A 16,164-nucleotide genomic window follows, 5' to 3' on the forward strand; every position below is an offset into this window, starting at 1 on the left:
CCTGATTTTCAAATAAAGACAGAATTGAAAAATCTGTAGCGATGGGGCAACGTGGCCCTGGGAAGGTGTGCCGGGGGTGGGGGTGGGGGGCTGACGACTTAGGAGGAAGCACTTCCCGTGTGCGACTTCTCTGAGCAGCGACAGCTGGCCGGCCCCGTGTGGGCTTTGCTGGCCGGGTGGCAAGAGGAAGCCAAATGCTGCTGGAAGAGCTGAGACTTGGGACTAAGCCGTGTGAGATCCTCGGACAGAGAGAAGCAAACACGAACACGCAGCAACAGGAGCCTCTTGTTTACTCCGTGGCAGGCATGAAAAGGCGAAGGCAAGAGGTGGGGCTTACTCCAGCACCGAACGGTGCCCAGGTGAGAGTGCGATCAGGCCGGGGGCTCGTGCAGGCAGCTGGCGCGTTTACATCAGCTTTAATGAGGCGTGCGTGCATGGCTGTTGTCGCGTTGCACACAACACAACGTGCACATTTTCAGTTATCGCTTGATGAATTCTGGCCAACACCTACGTCTGTGTAGCCAGCACCATAATCGAGATACAAAACTCTGACGATATTCCAGAAAGTTCCCCGTTCCTGTGCCCCGCCGACCTTCCTCCTCTCCTGGTCCCCAGGAACTGCGGTCTGGGTTCCAGCGTTACAGAGCGGATCAGTCTTTCCTGGGCCTTCACACAAGTGGCTCCTTCGGCGCCCACTGCCCTGTGCGTGGCCTCTCCGGCTCAGCGTGGTTTGAGGCTCCTCCAGGTGTTTGTAGATCAGGCGTTTGTTCCTTTCTGTGGCTGGGCGGTGTTCTGCCATGCGGTGAGGCCACATCCTATACAGAATGCATTCACTGGTTAATGCACAACTGGCCTGTTCTGCCACCTTTTAATTTTAATTTTTTCTTTTATTTATTTGAAAGGCATGGAGAGAGAGAGAGAGAGAGAGAGAGAGAGAGCGCTCCCATCTGCTGGTTCACTGCCCGAATGCCTTCAACAGCTGGGGCTGGGCCAAGCTGCAGCCAGCAATCATGAACTGAGTCCAAGTGTGCCCTACGGTGGCAGGTTTGCCACCTCTTGAGCCATCACCTGCCTCCTTCCAGGGTGCACACTGGCAGGAAGCTGGAGTCAGGAGCAGGTCAGGACTCGAACCCAGGACCTCGGGTGTCCTCAGCGGGGTCTTAGCTGCCGGGTAGGTGCCCGCCCCCCTACTTTTTGGCTGCCAGGAATCACACTGCCATGGATATCCTGTGGACAAGTCTCTTTGTAGACACAGATTTTCCGCTTCTTTCGCATGAATGTGAAGAAACGGAGTTGGTTTAATGTCACGTTCACCTGCCCTGCCCACTGCCTCCAGGTCAGCACCAGCCATTTGGAGATGTGTGGCCAGGGCCAGCGGTGCAGAGCCGGGGACTCTGTGTCGCTTGATCACTCTTCCTGATCCTGAGCCATGCAATCCAGAGTAGAGACTCGGTGGGAAGGGGCTCCCAGGAAGTCTGCGGGAATGGGAGAGAAGCAGGCAGGACCCAGGAACTCACCGTGTTTCAGCCTTAGGGCCGCTCTGAGCTCAGCTTCCGCTCGGGGAAAGCCTGGCTGTCCCAGCCGGGGTCACTCCGTGCCCTCTCCCAGGCAGGGGGCTGGTCAAGCCTGAGTCACAGCCTCCCTCGGGTCCTCAGATGCACGCAGTGGGGAAGAGAAGCTGTGGAGTCCTTGGACTGGACGTGGCAGAGAGGGGGAGAAAATCATTTCTCCATTCATTTATTCATCCAGAAAATGCTTCTTTCTAAAAAATATTTATTTACTTGAAAGTCAGTGAGAGAGAGAGGGAGAAGGAGAGGGAGAGGGAGAGGGAGAGGGAGAGGGAGAGGGAGAGGGAGAGGGAGAGGGAGAGGGAGAGGGAGAGAGAGAGAGGGCTTCCCTCCTCTGGTTCACTCTCCACATAGCTGCAACGGCTGGAGCTGGGCCAGACCCAAGCTAGAAACCAGGAGCTTTTCGGGGTCTTCCACTTGGGTGGCAGGGGCCCAAACATTTAGGCCATCTTCCGCTGCCTTCCTAGACACATTAGTAGGGAGCTGGATTGGAAGTGGAGCAGCCAGGATTTGAACCGGCGCCTGTAAGGGATCCTGGTGTCAGAGGTGGTAGCTTAACCTGCTGTGCCACTGCACTGGCCCCCAGAAAATGTTTCTTTTTGTTCCTCTGTGATGGCCCCTCCTGTGCCAGACCCAAACAGGCAAGGCACAGAGGAGACAAGTCCTGGCTGGCAAGGCTCTTTGGCGGACTCTGTCCACGCTTCACTTGCTAGATGCCAGAAAGCAGACTCGGGCTGAGGTCCCGGCTCTGCGCCTCCCCAGCTGTGTGACCTCGGGCAGGTCACCTCACCTCTCTGAGCCTGAGTTCCCACCTGCAAAATAGGGTGAAGAATCTCTACTTCCAGGGGGAGATCTAGGTGTTCTTATTGATTGTGGTTTTTTTAAGATGTATTTATTTAAAAGTCGGAGAGAAGGAGAGACAGAGACACAGGGGATCTTCCATTGGCTGGTTCACTCCCCAGATGGCCACAGCGGCCAGTGCTAGGTCAGACTGAAACCAGGAGCTTCATCCAGCTCTCCCACATGGGCAGCAGCGATCCAAGCACTCAGACCATCCTCCACTGCTTTCCCAGGCCATAGCAGAGAGCTGGATTGGAAGTGAAGCAACCAGGACTTGAACCGGCATCCATATAGGATGCTGGCATCGCTGGCAGCGGCTTTACCCACTATGCCACAGCACCAGCCCCGAGAATCCGGTTTTATAGATCCAAAGCTTCTACAGGCCTTCCATTTGCGAACGTGTGTTTCTTGACACGCCCTCCTGAGCTTGTGCCGGGGCCACCCAGTGCTGTGGCAGTGGCAGTGGCGGTGCCCGTGAAAGTGACCCTGACCCTTAGAGTTCAAGAGCCTCACGGTGAACCCACCTTGGCAGGATGTGCATCTTCACTTCTTAAATGATGGAAGGGAACCACGCGTGAACCGGCACCCTCGGTGAGCTGGGCGTGGTTCTAGGCACCCAATTTAGACGCACTGATTTAATCCTCACAATGAGTTCAGTAGGAGGTGCAACTGAGTGCACCTCTTTTTTTTTGGGGGGGGGGACAGGCAGAGTTAGACAGTGAGAGAGAGAGAGAGAGAGAGGTCTTCCTTTTACCATTGGTTCACCCCCCAAGTGGCCCCTATGGCTGGTGCGTTGCGGCCGGCACGCTGCACCGATCTGAAGCCAGGAGCCAGGTGCTTCCTCCTGGTCTCCCATGCGGGTGCAGGGCCCAAGGACCTGGGCCATCCTCCACTGCCTTCCCGGGCCACAGCAGAGAGCTGGCCTGGAAGAGGGGCAACCGGGACAGAAGTCGGCGCCCCAACCGGGACTAGAACCCGGTGTGCCAGCGCCGCAAGGCGGAGGATTAGCCTCGTGAGCCAGGGGGCCAGCTGAGTGTGCCTCTTTACAGATGGGACATCGTGGCCCTGGGGTGAAATGGTCCCTGCTGAGTCTCAACCTGCGATGGATCTGGCGGGCTGACCCGCACGTCTGCCCGCCCACCCACCTTCAGGAGGTCTGTTGGAAGGCTGGGTGTTTGATTGCCTTTCCTGGAACATCACGGGCATGCCCCATTGCCAGGGAGTCTCGCTGAGCAGAACGAGGCCGGTACCCCGAGCCGGAAGTGCGAGCCCCGTGTGCATCCGGAAGCCTCTCTTCTGCAGCCGGCACTGCTGATGCAAGACCCCTCCCCAACCAAGGGAGCGCCCCCCGCAGAACACAGGCCACACACCACCTGTGCCCCAGGGTCCTGACTCTGGAGCCACACAGAGGACTCTGAACCCAGTTCACTCCCGCCTCCACTTTATAGGATCCCTAACGGGAAAACCGGGGACAAGTGCAGTTGAACTCACAGCCACTGACTTGTGAGCCAAGTCAGGCTTTGTCCCCCACTGGGGCTGGCCTGCAGGCAAGGGCCCGGGCTGCTCAAGGGTTGGCTTGGCCTGTTTTCTAGAAGGGCTCCGGCTGGTTGGGGTGTGCCACAGGAAGCCCATGTTCTCACGTTTGCACACAGTGCAAGGGCCCTTGGTCCAAGCAATCTATCCTGATAGCCCGGAACAGAAGCATGTGAGCCAGTCCCCGAAGGGAGCAGGTGGGCTCAGGCCAGCCCGCCCAGGAAAGCCCTCTGGGTTCACACACTAACCAGTTAGCACTACTGACAGCGGCTCGGAGCACCTGCCTGGGCTCCGTAGGAACTGTGCCTTCCAAACGGTGTGGTTGGCTTTAACCCGGTGTTTGCAGGATCCAGTCTTACAGAGTGACGCTCCTGGGGCTGCTGCGGCGGTACAGCAGGTTAAGCTGCCTCCTGCAAGGACAGCATCCTATATGGGTGCCCGTTTGAGTCCCGGCTGCTCCACTTCCGATCCGGCTCCCTGCTAATGTGCCTGGGAAAGAAGCTGAAGTCCCAGTATCACCAGCGTGGGAGAACCAGATGGAGTTCCAGGTTCCTGGCTTTGGACTGGGCCAGCCCCAGACATCGCGGCCATGTGGGGAGTGAACCAGCAGGTGGAAGATTCTCTCTCTCTCGCCCCTCTTTGTGTTATCTGCATTTCAAATAGATGAAACAAATATTTTTTTTTAAAGTGGATGTCTGAATCCCTATATTGAGAATTCTGAGACTGAATCCAGAAGCATTAAGGAAAAACGGACGCTGATCCATTAGCGATGTCTGTCATGGGTTCCGGAGTGGGGCTTGGAGATGTATGCTACGTGCTTGCCATCTTTGGTCTCTGTTGTCCTGGAATTCTTTGTGCTCTACATGTTCCATGAATGTTTTTGTCTCTTTGATTATATTAGAGCCACCTTGAGGGCATGGACTGGATCTTTGGTTTTCAAACTTGACAAACTTCTCAGAATCAGACATAAAGTTACTCCATAAACATGTGTTGGCGGACAAACCCACATCCTTTCAAAGTGACAAATCGGAGACTTCACTCTGTGATGTTCTGATCAGCTTCAGGGTTTCCAGTGGCAGGGAGATGCCTCCCCCATTTGAGATATCAGGACAGAGAGAGGGAGAAGCACGCGACGTCTCCCTATGTGTCTGCGTGATGCTGGTGCCACGATTTGGCACTGAGGCACGAGGCTTGTCCCCCAATCAAAGGGCAGCAATAATTCCTAAGAAAGAGATGAACAATTGCCTTCAAGAATCGCTGGGAATGGGGGCTGGTGTTGTGGCACAGTGGGTTAAGCCAGTGCTTGCGACACCGATATCCCTTATTGGAGTGCTGGTTTGAGTTCCTCTTGGTCTGCTTCCAATCTAACTCCCTACTAACCTGGGAAGGCAGCAGAAGATGGCCCCAGTGCCTGGGCTCCTGCCACCTATGTGGGAGACCCAGTGATGGACAGTGGACAGTCTGGGGTTCCTGGCTCTTGATCAAGCTGGCCAAGCCCAGGTCATTACAGCTAACTGGGGAATGGACCAGTGGATGGAAGATCTCTGTGTCTCTCTCAATATGAATCTCCCTCTTGTTCTATAATTCTGCTTTTCAACTTAAAATATAACCTGTTCATCTATCTGTCTCTCTACATATGGAAGTTCCTGGAAAAGGCAGCCATTTAACCTAGTGATTAGAATGCCCATGTCCTGCATCACAGGACGTGGCTTTGATCTCTGGCCCCAGCTCCTCACTGTGGCTTTTCTGCCTATGCAGAGCCTGGGAGGCAGTGGGAACTCCTGAATGACAGGGTTCCTGCCACCCAGGTGGGGGCCCCGGATTGTGTTCCTGGCTTCTGCTCTGGCTGTTGGAAGAACTGCAAAGTGAACCAGCAGGTGGTTTCTCTCTCTCCTCTCTCCCAAATAAATAAGAAAAAATTTAAAAGATTGTAGAAAATGTGTATTAGGAAGAAACTATGAATGGATTTCAAAAAACTTTGCCACTAAAGTTAGTTTTCCATTCCATTTTTCCATGGACGTTTTGAGGTGCCCAAAGACGCGTGGAAGCAGAAATACTCAATATTCAATACTCAGAGCGCACCTGTTCTTGTGGGGAACAGCAGAGAGGGAGACCGCGTCGCCCCACGATGGGAGTGGCCATTGTCTGCACCCCAGCACCTGCTGCAGCCGGCCTGCCCATGTGGTCTTTGGGTTCCCGGAGACACCCTTGACTCCCTGTGAAAAATCCCTTTGCTTTGTTTACAAGGACCCACTGCAACTTTATTTAATTTCTCTGGCTTTCAATGAAGTGCCCACCTAATCCCCGCCCGCAGGGAATTCTGAATGCCCTCCCTTCATTGAGTCCTTTGATGGAGTGGAGAGAGATCCTTGCCATCAAACAGCGCACTGCTGGGCGTGTGTGTTTACAAATACCCAAGCTCCCCCCACACGCATTGGCTCAGACTAGTCAGAAAACAAAATCAGTGTCTTCCCCTCCTTCCTCCGTGAGTGTTGACTGATGGACAGTGGACAGGCCGGGGGGAAATAATGAAGCAGATTAAAGTGTGTTTACTCAGGGGCTCACAGCAGACGGGCGGGGAACAGACAAGAAGCCTGGCTCCGCAGCAGCCTCTGCTCCTGCCGATCCCACTGTGCACAGACCGGGGAAGGTGCGACACGCCCGGCATGGACTGGGGGAGGTGGGACATGCTTGGCACGGGACCGGGGAAGGTGCCACATGCCCGGCATGGACCGGGGAGGGAGCCACATGCCCGGCATGGACCGGGGTTGGGGGGAGGGTGCCACACGCCCGGCTCGTTAGTCCGTCAACGCTGAGATTCAGCCGTCCTTAGTCCCCACTACTCAGACGAGGAAGCTGGGGCAGACAGCCTGGATCTGCACACCGAGTCCTAACAAGTGTAAGACAATGGCCTGAGTGGGAACCCAGACTCGCCCGGCCCCAACCCTCAGCTCCTAACCACACGGCTGTGCCGTATACTCAAAAGAGCGTGCTGGGGGCCAGCGCTGAGGCATAGCACGTTAAGCAACGAGCCTGCAACACCAGCCTCCCGTATTGAAATGACGGTTCGAAGCCTGGCTGCTCCACTTCCAATCCAGCTCCCTACTAATGTGCCTGAGAAGGTAGCAGAAGATGGCCCGAGTGCTTGGGCTCCTACACCCACGTGTAGCAGGGCACCTGCCCCTCTCTTCCCGCGGTTGAGGATGGAGCTCAGCGAGGCGGCATGCTCTGCTGGGGCTCAGAGGGGTGCCTGGCTGCCATTGAACATCGAACGCCATGTTTGCGTTCACTTCTGTTTAAGATGATGGTGTCAGTTTTCCTATTTTTATCAGCGGTGTGAGATTTCTTTAGAAAATAGTTTTAACTAGCGGCCGGCGCTGTGGCTCACTTGGTTAATCCTCCGCCTGCTGTGCCGGCATCCCATATGGACGCCTGGTTCTAGTCCTGGCTGCTCCTCTTCCAGGCCAGCTCTCTGCTGTGGCCCGGTAAGGCAGTGGAGGATGGCCCAAGTGCTTGGGCCCTGCACCCCATGGGAGACCAGGAAGAGGCACCTGGCTCCTGGCTTTGGATCGGCGTAGCACCGACCATAGCGGCCATTTGGGGAGTGAACCAACGGAAGGAAGACCTTTCTCTCTGTTTCTCTCTCTCACTGTAACTTTATCTGTCAAATAAAAAAATAAAGAAAAAAGAAAAAAAATTTTAAAAAGAAAATAGTTTTAACTAAATGAAAGAGTAATGTTGATTTTTAACAAAAGATTTATGTATTCACTTGAAAGGTAAAGTGAAAGAGAGGGATGGGGGGGGGGATCTTCTGTCTGCTGGTTCACTCCCTAAATGGCCACGACAGCCAGGTCTGGCTCGGATTGAAACCAGGAGCCAGATCTGGTCTCCCACGTGGGCAGCAGGGGCCCAGATATCTGGAGCCATCTTTTCCTGCCTTCCCTGGAACATGCAGAAAGCTGAATAGGAAGTGGAGCAGCCAGGACTCAAACCCGGACTCCCATATGGGGTACCAGTAATATGGATTTAAGGCAAATATTAGCTAAATGTTAGAACAGTTGGTTTGTTCCCATAAAGTTTAGAGTATAGGAGGCAGCGTGTGGTGATGGGAATGAAGCAGGGGTTGCCAGAGTTAGTAAATAAAAATATAGGAAGCTAAGTAAAATTTGAATTTTATGTAAACAACAGACACCTTTTTGGTATAAGTGTGTCTAAAATGTTGGGGAAGGAGGCGATCAGGAAGAAGGAAAGGCTACACAGTACAGCAATCACTTTCTGTGAATTTTTTCTTGGCAATAGTGTGACCTAGTTATCCCCCAAAATTCTCATTTATTTGAAAGTCAAGTTGAACTGGGTGCCCTGTACGCATTCAGCATCTCTACTCACAGGCGGTCTGCAAACTGCTGGAACTGAGGAGATGCCGCCCCAAATCTGCCTCCATCCCAGGCTGGACCTCAATCTCACAGCTGGGGTCTTCCCTGGATGTGACGGGGATTTCCCACCCGATGGGAAATCAGGTGATGGCCCTGGCTTCTGGTCCCTGCTCCTGCACCTGCCGGCCGTGCGACCTCGCACAAGTCATTCTTTCTTCAGCCACTCTGTCACAGCGGAACCTCAGTCCACACGTGTGTGACTCCATCTGGCACTCCTTCTAGCACGCGGATACTTCTGGACTAATTTTCATCTCACACTTTTTGCCAGATAGGCACACCGCATGCAATATGATTTTTTAAGTATTTCTTTGAATGAGCTCATTTTTTTTAATTGACAGGAGTGCACTTCAGTAAGAAACACTACAACTTAAATTGCGAAGCAGCGTCGTTGCCACACGCAGAGGGCGGCCGTAGCATTGCACCTAGTCCGCGTGTAGAGACCCGGACGCCGTGCTGAGCCCCGAGCACGGCTGGGGGACCCCACCTGGCTGCTGCGGGCTCCGAGCCGGCGCTCCCTCCGCCTCGCTTATCAAGGGAGATCAGCAAACGCGGAGGAGTGCGCACAGCTGTCCTGGTCCCCAAGGGACCCAGAATGAGCGAGAGATGATTACACGGCGACGACGAGGGTCAGCGACACGTGGTGAGGGACTCTGAGTCCCACACATGCAGCCCAGACCGCTTGGCCGGACACTGCCTCCCACACAGGCGGCTCGGTGGAAGCCTCGGAGCAGGCTGCGATCCAAAGCCCGATGGCCACAGCCGGTGGCAGCTGCAGTGTCGCAGCCACAGCCACGCTCCTGGCTGGACCCGCGTGCCGTCCTTGTTGGGAGCCAGCGCAGTGCGGAAGAAAAGGCTCCGTGGCAATCCGCATGGTCCACCCTGGGAAGCTGCGCTGTCCGTACTCGTGGGCCCTTCCCTCTCCTTTCCTATCCCTATTTAATTTTTAAAAATACTAATCAAGACTAGTAAAGTCAATACTGATGTTCTACCACAAAGCCAGAGATGGATAAAAGGTAAAAAGGCTGTGTGGAGAGAGAGATAGAGCTAGGGGTAGAGGGAGGGGGAGGAGGAGGAGGAGGGATAGGGTAGGGGTAGAGAGAGAGAGAGCCAGCGCTGGGTGTGTCTAAATACCCCATCAGCCATTCTCCAAGTGTGCGCCGGTGACCCTGGGCTCCCCCCTCCCCTTCAGGGGCTCCCCGGGTCAGAACGCCTCTGGTGTGCACAGCGACCCCAAGCGCGAGTTTGCCTTTCCCACTCTTGTGTCTCTCAGGCTGCCCTGGCATTTTGCAGAGGCCACGGCACGCGCTGATGTCATCCCCCGGTGATAGCCGGCGATGGGTCTGCTCTCGTCCTTCCCCACGACTGAACAAACACTGAACATTTCTCAGCATCCGTTCCTCTGCCGAAAAGCAGCAGGGAGAAGCCGCGGCAACAGCACGCCCTCCGGGCCCTCCCGAGCGTGAGGGGCCGGTGAGGCCGGGCGCTCCGAGAACCGCTTCCCTGAAAATGAGCTGTTGAGTTTGCGCATGGAGGGTTACAGGGGAAACCTTGGGCGGAGCTGTTTTCAAGGTAGCTTTCCCACGACGGCTGGCGAGCTCCCCGTGGGCACTCACCAGCAGCGCACGGGGTTTGCTTAGTCTTGGGAGGGAGGGCAGTCCAGGAGGGGGCTCGGCAGTGCAAAGGCCAGGTGGTGGGAAGGGAATGGGGTTTGGTTGGGAGGTACGGCTTAGAGAGAGGTTCTGGGATCGGTGGTGAGCCCACCCCACCCCTCGGGGGTCCCTGAAGCTGGCTCAGAGGCCCCCTTGGCCAGAGAAAACCAAACAGTCAGGTTTGCCCTCCCTGGATGGCCCCACCTCCTGCCCCTGGGAGCTGAGACCTCACCCAGGGCTCCCCCGTGGGGTGGGAGTCTCTGGTCAACCGCGGAGCTGAGCAGAACCTAAACTGTTTCTTTTCTTTGGAAGGCTTCTAGAAACAGGAAGAGAGGCTGTTTTCTAGGATTTGCCAAGAGTTAAGTCATTCCTCGCTGATACAAACAATTTCTCGGGTTACTCTTTGGGGCCCAGCAGCGACCGTGAACTGTGCAGGGTTTGAACTCTTCAACTCTGAACTTGAGTCCCTTGGGTCATCCGCGGGGCCAGGGCATGGCTCCCTGGCCCTGCCTGGGTTCTCAGAGACGTGGCCAGGCGGGTGAGTCAAGGCCCAGCCACCTCGGTGGGACTTCAGATAAAGCCTCAGACTGTACTGCGTGCAGGGTGCAGGCCGACCACGGTCCCCCCCACCCCGACTTAGACCCATGGCGCCTGCTGCTTCCTGGTGAAGCCACGTGCCCAGCAAAGGTGGCAGAGAGAGGGCACGGACGCCAGGGAGCCTCGTTTGATGAACTTGCGCTCCTGCCATTGCCTGAGCTGAGCCCTCTGCGGTATTGTCTCACTTCCCTCTCCCTGTAGGGCATCGCACAGCGGCCAAGGCCAGGGTCACCGGAGCGGTCATCTGCCTGGTTCTGCATGGGGCAGATCGGATTTTCCCACGGTGACCACCACAGCTGCCATCCCACGTGGTATGCGGTGTCACCTGGGCCCGCCAGAGCTGGGGGTCTTCACCCCTGTCTGCGTCCACTCTGTGCTGCCATCACGGGGTAGTGCAGGCTTCATGAAGATCAGAGCTCCCAGAGCCCGGCATGAGGACCAGGGCAGCCCCTGGTGAGGGACTTCACGCCGGGCTGTCCCTCAGCAGAGGGGCAAGAGAGCACGGAGAACCAGAGGGGCTCATCCTCAGACCCCCCACCTCACACAGTGGGTTCCATTCTGCCCTCCCCACCCCCAGGGCACGGGTTCAAGCCACAGCTCTTTTCCAGCGTTGGGGGGCGGGGCTTGCCTGTAACCAGGGCAACGCAGCCCAAGTGAAAGCACACTGGGGGGGGGGTGGTCAGAGAAAGCTGTGAGGTCTCTCTGCTGGAGCCCAGAGCCATTCTGTGGGAGGCACCGCGGCTGCCATCCTGGGAAGGAGTCCGAGCCACGCGGCCAGGCTGTGGCCGGAAGAGGAGGTCATGCTGGGCGTCAGTCATCCTCCCCAGTGAGGGACTTCTGGTCCCCGCTGAGCCCTGCCCTTTCTGAATTCCCAGCCCCCAGGATAGGAGAGGGCAGGGGAACTGTCACTGTGTGACGTCAGTTTGGGGTGGTTTTTACGCATGCACCGCTAACCGGCTACGTGTCTCTGAGCCTGGGTTTGCTAATCAGGAACAGGAGGAGAACTGTGTGTACACTTCATCGCATCATCGGGACGATTGGACAAGACAACGAACAGCAGGGCTTTCCCCAGCCCCTGGCACGGGGTGAGTGTCCACTGCTGACAGCTCCTCAACACGTAGAAATAAGGAGAGGAAAGCTGCCTTCTCTCCCACGGTCTCTTCCTTTCGTTCTGCCCCAGAGCCGGGGTCAGAAAGGGAACCCCAGACATGGAGAAAGTAATAGAATGCAGGACACTGGCGTTCAACACTGGGGAGCAATAGGAAGGGTGGAGTCTCGGCAAACTGAAAATGTCTGAATGGGGAACAATCCCAACCAATCCCAGCTGTTGTTGATAGGCAGAAATGTGGTCCCAGTATTACCAGGTTTTCCTATTTTTTTTCAGAGCCATAAATCTGTATTTTATGTGAAATCTCCCAATACTTAAATGTTAGCAATGCGGCCATTGGGGGGTGAACCAATGGAAAAGGAAGACCTTTCTCTCTGTCTCTCTCTTTCTCTCACTGTCCACTCTGCCTGTCAAAAAAAAAAAAAAATGTTAGCAATGAACCTTTAAAAAAAACTTTGGTGGTATTAGTAGAAGGGCACAGTCTTATCTGTGGCACAGTCTATGCCCTAGACACCATCCTAGGCTCTGGCCCCGCCGCCATTGCTGGAAGCCAGGTGACCAGATGGCCCAGCCACCGGGGTCAGCTCCACCCCCTTCCCCACCCTAATGGGATTCACTGCTCCTGCTTCCCTGCCCACCCCCCGGCAAAGGTTTAACAGGACCTGTTCCGAACCCGTGCTCGCTCTCTCTCTCTCTCTCTCTCTCTCTCTCTTTTTTTGATAGAGTTAGACAGTGAGAGAGCAGTGAAAGGTCATTCCATTGGTTCACCCCCCAAATGGCTTCCACAGCCGGAACTACGCCGATCCGAAGCCAGGAGCCAGGTGCCTCTTCCTGGTCTCCCACGCAGGTGCAGGCGCCCAAGCACTTGGGCCATCCTCTACTGACTTCCCGGGCCACAGCAGAGAGCTGGACTGGAAGAGGAGCAACCGGGACAGAACCCGGCACCCATATGGGATGCTGGTACCACAGGCAGAGGATTAACCAAGTGAGCTATGGCGCCAGCCCCCTGTGCTCTCTCTTGATCTCTCTCTCTGTTCTCTCGCTCTGGTCCATCGGGCTGCCCCCACCCAACAATAGGCCTTTGCCTCCCCCCGTGTTTGCTGTGTTTTGTGGTGGCCTTGCAGGTGGGGCATGGGCATTTAGCCTCGTGGCTAAGTGGCCTGTGCCCCACATCAGAGTGTCTGCTTTTGGTGGCCGGCCCCTGGTCCTCACTCCAGGTCTCTGCCCGTGCGGGCCCTGGGAGGCAGCCAGGATGGCTCAGGTGCCTGGGTTCCTGTCCCCTTGTGGGAAGCTGGAACTGAGCTCCTGACCCCTGGCGCCAGCCCCAGCCCAGCCGCAGCCACTGTGGGTCTCTGGGGAGTGACCCAGCAGATGGGCGCTCTCTCTGCCTCTGTGTCTTTGACAAATAAGCACACAAGTTTGGAGGGCCAGGTGAGCCTGGCAGCGCTGGCTCTCGTGATGGGGTGGCGCTGGGTCACCTGTCCATGGGGCCAGAGAGAGGGGAGCCCCTGTTTCCTGCCAGTGTCCCGCTGAGACCCTGCCCTTCCCCCCGTGGCACTTACAACACTTGTGCAAATGCCCTGTGGGCCTCACTGGCCACTTCCTCACCTGTCTAGGAAATACGTCTCAACCTTCCGCGGCTTCTCAAACCTGTTGTTGTCCGCAGGCGTTTCGCCAGGCTTGTTTTCCTTAATCACCTCCAGCCTGGCAATTGGAGTCCACAGATGTCTCAGGGACCTGCTTCTGCACCACATGTGCGTTGTGCTTTCAGCATAAAAGGAGGGCTCTGGTTTTCTCCTCCCAGACACGCATCACGCATGCTCAGTGGTGGGAGTCTTGCTGGCCAGTGGGTTCCGAATGGTTCTTGGGGGACAAAAGAAAAATCTGACCTTTTTCATGTCCAAGAGCCCAGGTACACACTTCCTACAGTGATTTGCACTTAAACCTGTGCTGTCGACATTTCCTGGAAGAGGAAGGTGGGACAAGGAGAAAAAACAACCTAAAAAAAAACAAATCTAAGTCTAAGGAGGGGGGTAATAATGAAAGGAGAGAGGCGCTGGCCTATGCTGTTGCCCAAAACCCTGCCCAGCCGGGGGAGAAGCCCTGCCCCCTCTCCTCTCCAGGGTCACACCCCTCCCAAGGTGTGGGGCCTGGGCTCTGGGGCTGGGCAGACCTCTCTGGGTCTCGGTTAAATGTTGCAGCCAAGCTCAGCTCTGCAGGTATGTGACCCCGGCAGGTGCACAGCCCTGCACTCCAGATGCTGTCCTTGGATCAAGGCTCTGCCTGCACCGATTTTGAAGTTGCGCACAGATTTCGTAGTGTGCCGGGCCCTGCCAGTTCAGCATCTGGTCCAGCCTGGGGCGCGGAGCCTGCGCTCAAAGCCCATCTGTGCTACTGATGAGCTGGTTGTCTTAGGCAAGTTAACACACTCTCTGGGCCTCCGTCCTTTCATGTTAAAGAGCCGGAACATGGCGTCTGCCTCGGCCTTGTGGGCAGTGAGCATGGTTTGCAGTGAAGCCTGCGAAAGGCGCCTGGGTGGCCAGGAGCTTCCCTGTGTCCCTGGAGGGCCAGGACCCTGCCAGGCGCTTTTCCTTGGGAGTCGGCGGATGCTGCCTGACTCCAGTACTGATTGGCTGGTTTGTTGTCTGCATCACTCCTGATTGGTCAGTGCCTGAGCTGCAGTCCTCACTGAACAGTATCTGCCCTGTTTGTGAGTTCTTCAGCGAGCCTCTCCCATTCCCAGCGTCCTGGAACACGACCACAGCTCCCTGTGAGGGGCCCTGGACATCCAGCGAAGCATCCACCAGCCCAGAGGCCCGAGCCTGCCGGCGGGGGAGTCCCCGGGACCTTTGTGTGTCTTTAGCACACTTGTACCAGTTCAGAAGTGCGAGGTGAGAGCAAAATCCAGGCCTGGGCTCTCGCTTCCGCACCGAGAGTGAGCCCGGCGTGTTTCCACATCACTACCCTGGACAAGTGGGATTGTACTGGTCAGTGGAACCACGGGTGGCCAGGCACAGCCGGACCCAGGTGCTCGGTCAGTGCCTGAGAAGTGTCTATGTCTTGGCTCTGGTTTCCTCCTCTGGACTTCACTCTGTGTTGGGCTTTTCTCAGCACGATGGCACACGTGGACCCCGCGCTTCCCGGCAGCGCAACACTGCCCTTTGCCGCGAGCCACTGCCAAACTCCGCAACTTGGATTCACCCCTCAATCATTCCATGTGTAAGGGAGAGGAAATCCTTCCATTGGCTAAGCTTAAGTCACATGCTCACCCTTGAGCCAATCCCTGTAGCCGGTGAGTAATGCTCTGATTGGCTGGGCCTGATCACGTGCCGTGGAGCTGGGGCGGGGTCAGACCTAGCTAAACCACGTGGCCTGGAAGTGAGCATGGGGAAGTTTTTCCCCAAAGAAAGTCGCCCTGCGTTAGCTGAAGACAGGGGCTTCCAGCTGCGAAGGCTGCCTCGCGGGATGCTGCCGGCATGGCTTACCGGGGATCCATGGCTGCCACACTGGATCCAGGGAAAACTCGGGCAATCTCGGGCATTCAGAACATGTCACTGACATCACACGCACAGACACGTCCACTCGGTCAGAGTTCAGACCGGTGCTTAGCTTCCTCCATCCTGCCACTCCTGCCCCAGCACCTGTGCCCCTGCCCGGAGGCAGCTCGGAGCCAGGCAGAACTGTTGCTGCTGGCACAACTGAGCAGCTCGCTTCGCAAGCCGCCTCTGTCTCAGCCCTGGGGGCTATGAGTCGGCCGGGTCCCACCTGTCTCAGCCCTGGGGGCTATGAGTCGGCCGGTCCCACCTGTCTCAGCCCTGGGGGTTAGGGTCCCACCTGTCTCAGCCCTGGGGGTTAGGGTCCCACCTGTCTTAGCTCTGGGGGTTAGAATGGGCCCGGGTCCTACCTCCAGTCAGGGTGTCACGGGGCTCCCTGGCGGAGAGAACCCAGGGGAGAACCCGCTACCTTTGTTTCGCCACTTCTAGAAGCCACTGCGCCTGCGTTCGGGCCCTGCTTCCAGCTTCCAAGCCAGGGATGGGCGGGCAGGTCCCTCTCCTGTGCCTCCCTCTAGGGGGCGCTCTCTCCACCCCTCTCTTCCAGGTACAAAGACCCTGGGATGCGCTGGGCCCACCCGGGTAAGCCAGCGTCATCTCCCCGCCTTGCGCCAACTGGCTGCTCACCCACCCCAGGAATTCCTTCTGCCACCTTAGCTCTCCCCGGCCACGTGGCCCATTTTCAGGGGTCCTGGGGTTAGGAGTTGGACATCTTAGTCTGGCTACCACAGTATCCCTCAAGAGAGAATCTGTGCAGAAATAAGCACATCTTTAAATTTAAATCCTCGTAAAAAGCGGCATTGCACACAGCAGCGAGCTCTACCTGTTTACCTGATCTTAATCTCCTGGAGTGCACAGCCCCTCAATTGCCTTGGGCCGCGGCGT

General features: G+C 56.4%; 1 long non-coding RNA gene across 1 annotated transcript; it reads right to left on the bottom strand.

Moving 5' to 3' along the window:
• Positions 1–7: 7 nt before the first annotated feature.
• LOC138844190 (uncharacterized) lies at positions 8–15,672 on the bottom strand. The gene is made up of 3 exons (XR_011379736.1): positions 15,633–15,672; positions 13,337–13,691; positions 8–1,694 (listed from the first exon to the last, which is right to left on the bottom strand). It is a non-coding gene; the product is annotated as an uncharacterized lncRNA (long non-coding RNA).
• Between the last annotated feature and the right edge of the window lie 492 nt (positions 15,673–16,164).

The sequence above is a fragment of the Oryctolagus cuniculus genome, chromosome 11 (assembly GCF_964237555.1).
Source record: "Oryctolagus cuniculus chromosome 11, mOryCun1.1, whole genome shotgun sequence".
In the NCBI taxonomy this organism is placed as follows: domain Eukaryota; kingdom Metazoa; phylum Chordata; class Mammalia; order Lagomorpha; family Leporidae; genus Oryctolagus; species Oryctolagus cuniculus.